General features: G+C 38.5%; 1 protein-coding gene across 2 annotated transcripts in view; it reads left to right on the top strand.

The window, feature by feature from the left end:
- Positions 1–12150, top strand: part of Kcnn2 (potassium calcium-activated channel subfamily N member 2) — a 414889-nt gene that overhangs the window by 239626 nt on the left and 163113 nt on the right. The gene's annotated exons all lie outside the window — the stretch shown is intronic.

Genomic DNA, 12150 nt, shown 5'->3' with positions numbered 1-12150 from the left:
GTGTGTCATGTAGTTCTATGGCTTTTGACAAGTACATAAAATGTTCTATATCCACTAGATGTAGTGTCATATAGAATAGTTTCACTGCCCTAAAGATACCCTGTGCTTTGCCTATTCATCATTTCTCTTTCTGCTGCCCCATCCCAGTTCCCTGGCAACCACTGATCTTTGACCCTCTCTAGAGTTTTAGTCATTTCTAATACAACTTTTCACTCTTCAAACTTTTCTACTTTCTGGCTAAGAACCATGTCTCTGACATGTTATTTTCTTTTCATTTTCATCACTGAACTAACGGATTTTCTTTCAAGAAGAATATAGATTACCACCAAAGAGTTATTGTAAAGGCATAAAAAGGATAGAATAATAATAGCCAGCCTGAAGTGTAGGTGTCTAGAGATAACCTCAGCCTACTCACTCACTAAGTGACTGCCTCTTGCATATTATGCTTTGAAGCATAAGATTCAAAAATTATTCCTTTCCAAAATTATCCATTGCCACATCACATGGATTTTCAGGTGCTTTTGAGGATTCCTGAAGCCATGAGTGTTAAATCCACAAGAGCCAAAAAATGAACTGAAGTTATTATACTTGGGCATGAAACTGAGGCTGGTGTCTCCAGCAAGATCACACAGATTTGATTGCTGTTCTGTTTGTGAAACCACTGGCTTGATTGGCAGGCTTCTAAACCAATGGAACTAATCAAGAGGTAATGGGGAGTCCAACAGAAGCAATCCCTTTTTTTAACTTATATGTTTAAAATGAAAATATTTTCATTATTTGTCATTCATATTTATTGATCCTTTTAGTACTTATGTGGTTTTCAAATGAAACATTTTACTATACTTTCACCTTTAATAAAACAAGCAGCATTGATCAGAGGCTACAATAGTTGTCTGACTTACTGAAAATTCAGAGAACTGGGCATATTTTTTTATTGGTTTATGTTAATCAAATATTTTGACTAGTAATGATATATTCATTGAAATAAAATAAACCTGTCAGCACACTAATTAAGGTTGTAGTAAAAATAGAATATGAATATGTAGTAAAAATAGATTAAAAATGTTCAGGGTTCTCTGGACCTCTGATAGAAGAGCCTTCCTATGGAGTGACTTTATTGGGACATTTTAATCCTAGAAGCAAGTGTTCTTTATGACACAGATAGATAAAGTGGGGAAGCTTGCAGGAACTAGATATCACCCTGTAAGGAGACAAGAAAACCATTTGGCCTAGACCTTCCATTGACCGAGGATCTCAAATTGAAAGGTTGTCTCCAAGTAAGTTTACGTGTATGGCAGTAAGAAACACTGACAACATGGACAGATGTCCAGCACGTGCCTTAGAGGGCTTGTTGTTTTTGTAATAGATTTTAGCATTACTTTGTCTAATATAAGCCCTGAAAATGGAAGGGGCCAGGAGATCTTCTGAATTATACAAGGTACAACACAGTACTCTAAAGAACTTGAAGTTTGGATTATTGCGAATTTTAAATAAAAAATAATAACCTTCTTTATTCCTCATGACATCCCACGCAGAATCCCCATATATAAGACAGTTAAAAGCAGAATGACTTTTCTGGAATCAGAGGTCCTGGTCCCCAAAGTGGCACCTAAGGCTTGGAGGAAACTTAGGACTTCAGAAAACAAGATTTGGAAACCACTGTACTCTCTTATCCCCCTTGATTTATAGATACCAAAATCTAGGTGCAGAGAGGTTAAGTATTCTACTTAAGATTGCCCAGCTATAGGGATGTAAACCTGAAGATCCACAATTGAGCACTTTTCCAGCAGTAGGAGTTACTGATTGGCAGTTTCACTTGGATCCCATATTGTTATGGATTTGGAAGTCCCAACACACTCAGGAATTATAGTGTATGATAAACTGTTAATATGGGCCTATAAATAAATCCATGTGGGAAATGTACACAACCCGTCGCGTTTAAAAACCACATGTCTAAATATTTAATGCAGTATAGTACTATCTAGTCCAACTATTTAAAACATGCTACAGTGAAGTTGTTATCATTCTAAAGCATGTGCATGTGTGTGTGACTATGACACATGGGTGTGGATGGTCACAGCTGAGTACACACACATATGCACACACACATAAACACACACAAGTCCATGAGAAGGCAAGGAAAGGAGCAGTACAGGGTGTGGTTTGAAACACTACATTTGTTCAGTAAATGTTTATGGAATAAATTCCAGTTTCTGGACTCATACTAAAGCCCTTTAAGACCAGCAAATGCCTTCCAGAAGGGGCTTCTCAGCAGAGTAACATCCTTTCAACTTCTTCTCATCTTTTTTAAAACTTTTGTTCTTCCACTTACTTCAGTTCTTGCATCTTTCTTCCTAGTAAACTTTTACCAGCCTTATGGTTCTATCATAACTTTGTTTCTGAGCTATATAACCCTGAACTCTTAGAGAAATAAAAAAGGAAATAGGAGTTTGGGCTGTAGAAATTTGTAAGCTTATTAATCTGATATTTTTTCTTTTTCTTTTTTTTTTTTTAAGGAAACCATCAATGCAATGTCCTACACTAACTGGAAGAAAAACACTTTACAAAGGTTATACCATTCTTTTCAGTTCACTTTCAGTTAGGTGACCCCCATCCAGGGTAAATTTTTAAAACTTTTAAAAATTCGTCTTAATTGAGTTATACATGACAGTAGAATGTACTTTGATACATCATATATAATGGAGTATAATTTCTCATTCTTCTGGTTATACATGACGTAGAATCCCACCAGTCGTATAGTTATTTATGCACAGAAGGTAATAATGTCTGATTCATTCTACTGTTCTTCCTAACCCCATATACCTTTCCCTCCCTTCACTACCCTCTACCTAGTCTAAAGTAGCTCTAGTCTTCCCTAGCCACCCCCGTTGTGAATTGGCATCCACATATCAGAAAAAAAAAAAAAACATTAGGCTTTTGGGTTTGGGGGACTGGTTCATTTCACTTAGCATGATAGTCTCCAGCTCCATCCCTTTACTGGCAAATGCCATAATTTCATTCTTCTTTTAGGCTGAGAAACATTCCATTGTGTAGATGCACTACATTTTCTTTATCCATTCATCTGTTGAAGGGCACCTACGTTGGTTCCATAGTTTAGCTATTGTGAATTGAGCTGCAGTAAACATTGATGTGGCTGCTTCACTGTAATATGCTGATTTTAAGTCTTTTCGGTATAAACCAAGAAGTAGGGTAGCTGGGTCAAATGGTGGTTCCATTTGAAGTTGTCTGAGGAATCTCTGTACTGCTTTCCACAATGATTGCCTTAATTTGCATTTCCACCAGTAATGTGTTAGTGTACCCTTTCCCCCACATCCTCACCAACTTTATTGTTGTTTGTATTCTTGATAATTGCCTCCATGGTAATTTTGGCTTCAGAGAACCTTAATCAAAATATCCCAATTAGCACATATTGATTTTGTTATTCATGTTTGAAGTATGTAATGACAGCAAAAAGCATCCATTCTCCCTGAGACTATAATCATTGGGTTCAAACCTGCTGTGTCTTGAAGTTTACTTCTTTCTAACATTCATCCTCCCTACTTTTACATCTGACCTCACCGGCTCCACTTTTGGTTTTAGCTCTCCTGTGGTGGCATTGATCATTCTAAGAGTCATCACCCCCCGCCCCCATGAGTTAGATATAACAGCAAGTCTTAGAGTGAGCAGGAATTTTGGAGATGAACTACAAATTTCGTTTTTCAATTAATAAATAGTAGCTTGAGAAGATAAGTGCCTTATACAGAGTCAGGAGTTTGTTGGTGGGAGCAAGAGTAAACTGTTGATGTAGTAGGAGTGACAGCAGGAAGCAGATCCAATGTCAGAGGAGAACCGAGGTGACAGTTCAGAACAAAGAAGAGAAACGCCAGCAAAAATAAAAACATCTTACATTTCAGCTGTAATCCTCAGTTGCACAGCACTTCTGCATCGAGCAAGGTAGGCAAGATATGTGTCTTCACATTGCCTACCCTAGGCAGCATGCCTGCTGAGCCTCAGGACAGTCTGAGTGTGACTTTGACAGGATGCAAGGCACTGAAGGGACAAGAGAAAAGGTACCAGGATGAGGCAGAGCAACAGGCAGAGCAAAGAAAAAGAGCAACAGTGCACTTTGATGTTGGCCCTGAGTAGTCCAAGTAGAAATCAGTGTGTTCCCCTGTGGTTTTTAGATTCAGCTGTGTATGGGTGCAGCAGGCAGCCTGGTTGGTGTTCTGATCAGATTCCACCGGTTGCCTGTCCTTCATCTGACAATGGCTTGCTCATTCAGTTGGACTTATTATATTTCTACTTTCTGGAAATGCTGATTAGATTAGCTTCCTTTATGCCTAGGCAGGATAAAGCTGTGTTTTGAGGGAAAGGTAATACAGTTTAACATGGGTTATCTAAATGCCCTATCTTCAGATTTTGCCAGAATTAGTTTCAGAATATTTGAGGTCTTTTTTCAAATCCTTATCACCACTCATTGGTTTTTGGTTAGATATTCTTATGTAGCATCTCTTACTTCCTAGTAAAATCTGAAGAAAGTCCACTTGTATAGGTGCTAAAACTATATATGTTACTTCATTTATAAACCCAAAAGTGAAAGAGTTGAAACTTCTAACAGTACATAAAACACAGCTATATTATACTATATTATCATACCACTATATGTAAACATATAATAGCAATTATAATGCTGCATTATATAAGAACACATAATTTACATATGGTCATTCATATGCAATTATATATGATTCATATTATCTATGTTGTTACACTAAATTATTGCTTTCTGGCTGACAGGCACTATAATAACATTATTTTTATAATCTGAATTTACTAGGGATTCACTGACTGAATTTGTACACCACAGATATAAATTATAGTTACAGTTTAAATTATCTTCCTTTATCAATGCTATTCCATAATCCCTGCACCATGCTCCTTGGAAAATTTTGTTTCCTACATAAGCATTTGTTATTCTAACATTTTGTGCCTTTTAACTATTCTCATTGAACAATTTAAATGTTAAAGCTGAAAGAGACATTCAAGGAGGAGAATTTAACTATGAGTAAACTGAGGCTTAAAGATATTGTGAGGCATCATTCTATATTTTTATCATTCTATTCTTCTTTCCTAAGTATCTTCAACATATCCAAACCTTGGTGTAAAAATACTGAAGCTAAAGGGATGTATTCAGAATTACTTTATTCCCACCCAGAGACTGGGTTAAGAGTCGGGGCAGTAATGTAGATTAAGAGTGACCTTCACAAGCAAGACTATATTCTGGATGGGAAAGCAGCTAAGCCTACTGGCCCCTTCCACAGTCAATCTACTCATGTTCTTCTCTGTGGACTGGGGATTCCAGGTCTCTCCATTGTCATGTCCACCATGAGTCTTCCTGCAGCAAGGTTCCCTAAGGGGATGAGGTGTTTCCCTGCAGAGTCTCATGGAGGAAAGTAGGCAGAAGCTGCATAGGTACATCTTCACACAGTTCAGACTCAGCTGCGAGTGCTGCTCTGCTACCATCAGTTGGGTGTTCGTCCTTACCACAGTGAAAATTCATCATGGAAAGAAACGTTCTCATGTGTAGCGACTTAGAATATACCTGGAACTCAAAGATAGGAGGGTGAATGATTTTGTAGCCAAAGATATATTAAAAAGTGAAGTGGGATGCTAGGTAGAAACTCATTGTTTTCATAGGAAAATCTCTACTCTTTTGTCATGGTTGTTATACATAAATTTTTATACATTCAGACAAAAGTCTGACTTGAGTTATGTCCAGGTTAAGCAGAATGTGACATAACATAATTACTGCTAAATCAAGTACTATAAAGCATAATGGTTTACAATGTTCCACTATCACACCAACATGCCAATTGTTTTCTTTTGTTGAAATAAATTTAAAACCAAAAATGCTTTGTATGGTTGCATGCTCTGTCTTGTTCTGCAATGTCTTTTTTGTTGTTGTTGTTGTTACTACAGATTGAACACAGGTGCACTTAATCAGCCCTTTTTAAAAATTATTAGTAGTATTTTATGTTGAGATAGGGTCTCACTAAGTTGCTTAGGGCCTCGCTAAGTTGCTGAGGCTGGTTTTGAACTTGTGATCCTCTTGTCTCAGCCTCCCGAGTAGTTGGTAATATAGGCATGTGCCACCATACCCAGTGTCTAACATGCTAAGTGTGACATATATGATCTACTTACAGAAACAGTCTGTCATCCTACTGATTGTTGTTCAGAGAAGGAATCAAGTGTAGCCACTGACACACAGTGCTTCCAATCCAGCCTGCCTCCTTTTCTCAAAGCTCATGGGAATCATGGAGGAAATATTCACCCATTGATGCTCCTTTGTCTTCTTAAATGGAAGTTTTAACACGTCTATTGAAACAGATCTCCCTTTTCCCCGTACCCTCAAAAGTGAATGAGCTGGGCATGATGGTACACACTAGTAATCCATGGGGTAATGGGGAGGCTGAGGGAGGAGGATCAAGAGTTCACAGCTAGCCTTGGCAATAGCGAGGTGCTAAGCAACTCAGTGAGACCTGTCTCTAAATAAAATACAAAATAGGGCTGGGGATGTGGCTCAGTGTTCAAGTGCCCCTGAGTTCAATCCCTGGTAACTCTGCTCCCCAAATAGTGAATGTATAACCATAAGAGAGAAAGATTCATGATGACAGATGTACTGAGAGTGAACCTCATAGGGTGAAATCAGGTATCATAGCTTATTTTCCTTCTGTATTCTTTACACATGCCCTGTTCTTCCTTGGGTCTGGATGTTATCTTGCACAGTTCCAAAATCTTTTTTCAGTACTCAATAGTATCATATGAGTGAGTGTTAAAAAAACAATAAAGTCTAATTTACATAAGAAGTGGATTTGTGTGTGTGTTTGTGTGTGTGTGTGTGTGTGTGTGTGTGTGTGTGTGTGTTTTGTTTGTTTGTTGCTGGGGATTGAATCCGGTACCTTGTGCAAGATAAGCACTCTATCAACTGAACTATATCCTCGGCCCTACATAGGATGTTATAAAGCATTTATTAGTTCCCGAGAGGCTTCTCCACCAGAACTGATGTCACAGCTGGGGCTTGGAGTTGAGAGGGTTGAGGGAGTGGTCTATTCCTCTCTATCCTCCTCCTCCACTTATTCAAAAAAAGACATAGGTGGAGACAGTGACAGAGGAAGGAACTGTGGGGTTTTTTTTTTTTTGGTTTGGTTGTTTTGATTTTGTTTTTTGCTGATGCTGTGTCTCAACTCTCAGTCCTCAAGTATCCTCTATCACTGAAAGCATTGAAATGTGAGCTATTTTATGAGACTTACCAGATGGTACATCCTGTCCACAGGGTCAACCACACCACTAAGTCCCTGATGGGATCAGATGGCTCCAACTAGACTGAAAGATCCTCCTCCAGCTTCTCCTGTCCTGCTTGGTGTATCTCCACATTTCCCACATCTCTGGGCAGAGGTCCTTTCACTGGTCTACACCTGGATATCTTGTTTGTCATTGAGTTGATTGCTGGGAAACCCTTGCTTTTCCAGACAAAGAAATATAGTTTTCCCTTCTTATACTGAGGGTTTGTTCTAATCATATTCCTACCATCATCTTCTCCAGGAACCCCAAACTCTGTCAAAAACTCCCTTATACTCCTCTCTAGTAGCAGCCCCCATGTTCCAACAGCTTAGGAACTATGACATGGAGTGGGGATGAGATAGAGGTCTCCTCTTTTGGAAAACTGCTCTTCTTTCCATGAATAGCTCTCTTGGGCCCTCACCTCCTTGACTTGGTGGCAGGTAATTGAAAGCCCAAGGACGAAAGAATAAAGTCTAAGTGTTCTCAACTATGAAACTTCCTTCATGAAGTTCCCTCTGTAGTGGATCTCTTGCCTTCTCTTGCATCAGCTCTGAGGCATAATGGACTCTGCACATTTCACAGAAGCCTGGGGAGATGTATTTAGTTTCTTCAGAACATGATAGACTTTGTAACTCAGTTTCCTTAGCTTAGAAGTATTAAATAACATTCTAAGACAACAGGAAATCCCATTCTATATTCTGTTACAGTAAAACCCACAATTAAATTGCAAATAACATGAAGACAGTTTCAATTTCACATTTCTTGGATATATTTCAAAATTAAGTGTATTTATAGAATCCACTGTATTAAGAGTTCCTTATCCAGAGAATGACAGAATGTTGGAGCTTGATGGAACTTTGCAATATTCGCAGATCCATGACTTTATCTTGTCAGTTAACATAACTGAAAACCAGATATTATAGGTAGCTTATTAGAAGGTTAAAAGAGAGGCAGAGGGAGCATTTAATACTATTTTTAATGGTCTTTCAATGAAAAATCAGGATTTTTCTTAATGAATTTTCCACATTCTACTCAGAAATTAAATTTTTGGTACCTAATGGAGACCTAAATCTCGTGTAGTCATATCCATTTGTTTTACAAGTTAAGATGCTAATTATAATTCAAAGATCATAAACCAAATATTTTATTCCTATTTCTCTTTTCACTGGACTTGGGATATATTACATGCATGCACATGATTCCAGGACCTCAGAATAGCAGAGTATTTTTATAGATGCTACAGCTGAGCATGTGAAATGGTTTGACAGTGAAGAGACTGGTCTCAAGAGATGCTTTGTGATCTTATGCAATCAATCTCTCTCTTTCTTTGAGAGACCAAATATAACTTTAATTTGATAGCAATATGTTTAAACACAATAAAATCATAAAATTACTATGCTCCTTTCAAGTGTGGCATGCTCAGATTAGACAGTGCAGAGCCCCAGCTTATATTTGGGTCACCTATTATAAAACTATCATCAACTGTAAAGCTCTTCATTAGGGAAGTTGCAAAGTACAGTAATTAAAGGTATACACTCTGGAGTTGTAGTCCTTCATTTAAACCTGTCTTTGTTACTAACTAAAATAAAATTTCAACAAAGTTGGTTGAGATCTGCATGCCAGAGTTTTCTCATGTATGAATCAGAAATAAGAGTTTCACATCACTTTGGTGATAAAGTAAACACCAAGTACTGCATTTGTCTTGAACTCAGGTTCAAAGTTCAATCACATAGGTTAAATATTTAGGGATGACAACACTAAAAGTTAACTGAATGATCAAAATATTCACTTTGTCACTTATAGTATAAATCATGTTAATTTAATAAACATTAACTTCACATTCCCTGCAAGATAGGGTATGATTTGTTTTTGCTATCTGGAAAAACATGACAGAAAACATATTGAACATAGGAAATGAGTGCCATGATATATGAACTATATAAAGTCCTATAAGATATAAAATATTATAATTATCATAAACCCAGTTTAACAGGTATTCACAAAATACGAGGTAAAAAGTAATGCATGGACATCACAGTTAAATTTGCCATCTTTTTTTCATCATCATTAAAGAATAACTTTCATTATAATGTAGTCTTCATATCTTGGACCAACTTGTATGAAATCTGAAAGAAGTAGTACTGTGGCAGGAGGAACAATAACTCCCCATTGTCCTAATCCCTGGAACATGTTTGTTACTTTATTTGGGAAGAGCCTGAACAGATGTGAGTTAACATTAAGAATATTGAGACATGGAGATTAGGATGGATTACCTGGGGGAGACTTTCCCTAATCTGGAGTCCTTAAAGAGGGAGAACCATATGAAGTGTGGTTTGAGTCAGAGGCAGCTATGACAATGGAAGACAGAGGTGGGGGAATGTAGTGGGGGGGGGGGTGTGCAATGTTGTTGGCTTTGAAAATGGAGGAAGTGGGACAGAGCCAAGGAAAATAGGTGGCCTCCAGAAGGTGGAGAAAGACAGAGAAACACATTCTCCCCCAGGGTTTCCAGAAAGGAAATCTTGATTCTAACCCAGTGAAACTTATGTTGCACTTCTAACCTACAAAATGTTACTGTAAGCAAGTCGATTTGGCTGGGCATGGTGGTGCACACCTACAATACAAGTGGCTAGGGAGGCAGAGGCAGGAAGCAAGTTCAAAACCAGCATCAGCAACTAGTGGCATCCTAAGCAACGTAGCAAGATCTTGTTTCAAAATAAAATATAAAAAGGGCTGGGAATGTGTTTCAGAGATTGAGTACCCCTGGGTTTAATCCCCAGTGCCCCCCTACAAAAAAAAAGTAGATTTGTTTTAAGCCACTAAGTTTGTGATAATTTGTTACAGCAGCAATAGACACTAATAGAGATTTCAGTACTGGAACACTGCTGTAACAAGCACTGAAGTATGGAAATGGTTTTGGAGTTGGGCCATAGAAAAAAGCCATAGGAAGACTTTGGAGGAGCATGACAGAAAAATCTAGATTGTCTTTAACAGGTTGTTATTAGAAATATGAATTGCTTGCTAGAGAGGACTGAAAAGTAAGTGAGGTGCAAAGTAGAGGAAACATAAATTGTGTTAAATCATTGTGAACAGACAGATCATTGTGAACCGTAGAAATATGAATGTTAAAGACACTGTTGGTGATAGTTCAGCTAGAAGTGAGGAACTTGTAAATGATGAAGTTGGATATTTAACTGAGGAGATTTCAAAATGCAGTGTTGAATATAGCCTGACTTCTCCTTTACTTAGAGTAAAAAAGTGTAAGCAGAAAGAAATGGGAAAAGAAAAAGGAGCCAGGAAGTGATGATTTTCGATATTCTGTGTTAAAGTGTGTTCTTGATGCTTGTGATAAAGAGGTGGGGGAATGTAGTGGGGGGGGTGTGCAATGTTGTTGGCTTTGAAAATGGAGGAAGTGGGACAGAGCCAAGGAAAATAGGTGGCATAAAATTGAGGGCATAAAAGGAACCATGATGCTATGTTTTGGGAAATTTTCAGCCCATCCAGATCATAAAAGACACTAAAGTTGGGATATTTATCATCAGAGCACTGTGCTATAGAGAAGCAGTCAAGGGTATGGTTGTACATGCTTTTGCTAATATGAAAGAAAACATTCAGAGTGGCAGTATTCAGTTGTGCAGAAGGCTCTTTGAGGATATCAAGAGTGTGACTTATAATATCCTCCATCAAACCAAGGAGCATCTTGCTCCTTGACCTTTTAGCCCTCTCAGCAAAAGCCAAAAACAGCAATGGGATTATGTAGGAAAGATGGGGAGAAAAGCTTCTTATCAAATTGAGTTTAACCTCTGTGACCCACAGTCATCCTTGGACCATGAGGTGGATCTCCCCCGTCTTCAGAGGAGAAATCAAGAGCAAGAACTTACATCAGGTCTGTGCCCTGGTTGCCCCTCTGGGTCTGCACACCCAAGGGCGGTGCGTAAGACATTTCCAGTAGCCCCTAGAGACACCAAATATTACCTAATACTCCCAGGGGTATCTGGGACAGCATCCTGTGGTCAAATACTTTATTGATATATTGCACTTAAATATTGTATGTATGGAGAAAGATGGGGGAAGAAAAGGAGGAGGAGGGAGGGAGATGGAGACAGATTAGAGGGTGAGAATATTTTGGAGGGACAGATTAATCATGGCTAGGTGAGTCTGAGGCATTCCCACAGTCATGAGTGTAGTTTTACAGAGAAGTTATGAACTTTCCAAGCAGAGGAAACAGAACAGTGGTGCAAGACTGAAATTGGGGATAGCAATCTGAGACAGACAGATGAAGAAGTGAACCATTCTCAGGGGAGAGTGAGAGATGGAGCTTTGGTGGACGGAGAAAGCAGATGAGCGTGGATTTCATTCTGTACCAACATGTGCACAGGCTTCCAGGTAGGGAGGGCCATAGCTGGTTGTGCCTACAGCCCTGTGTTAGGAGGTGGGTGCATGTAGAATGTGGGCTTCTCTGTGATTTGTCTGTAGGTGGGTGAGAGACCAGACCTTTCGGAATTCTCTGCACTCTCTTGGTACAACAACTTGTTGCCTACATAGACTTCTCACCACACTGGGCTTCCCAATAAAGGATTCTCATGGAGATTCCTTTTTTTTGTTTTGTTTTCTTAATGTTGTTTGTTTCAATCTATTGTGTATTCTATGTCGTTGGTCCTATTCTTGATTTTCCATTTATTATATGGAAACACTGCATAGCAACTACTGTTTTTCCCTGGGATATACCAAATTCTGGTCTGTTAACAGCAATAGACTCTGACTTGGAACACAGAGAAGATGCTGTTTAAAGGCTAAAGGTATTATACAGCA

This window comes from Ictidomys tridecemlineatus, chromosome 1 (genome assembly GCF_052094955.1).
Source record: "Ictidomys tridecemlineatus isolate mIctTri1 chromosome 1, mIctTri1.hap1, whole genome shotgun sequence".
NCBI lineage: Eukaryota > Metazoa > Chordata > Mammalia > Rodentia > Sciuridae > Ictidomys > Ictidomys tridecemlineatus.
This window is presented reverse-complemented; position numbering and strand designations above follow the sequence as displayed.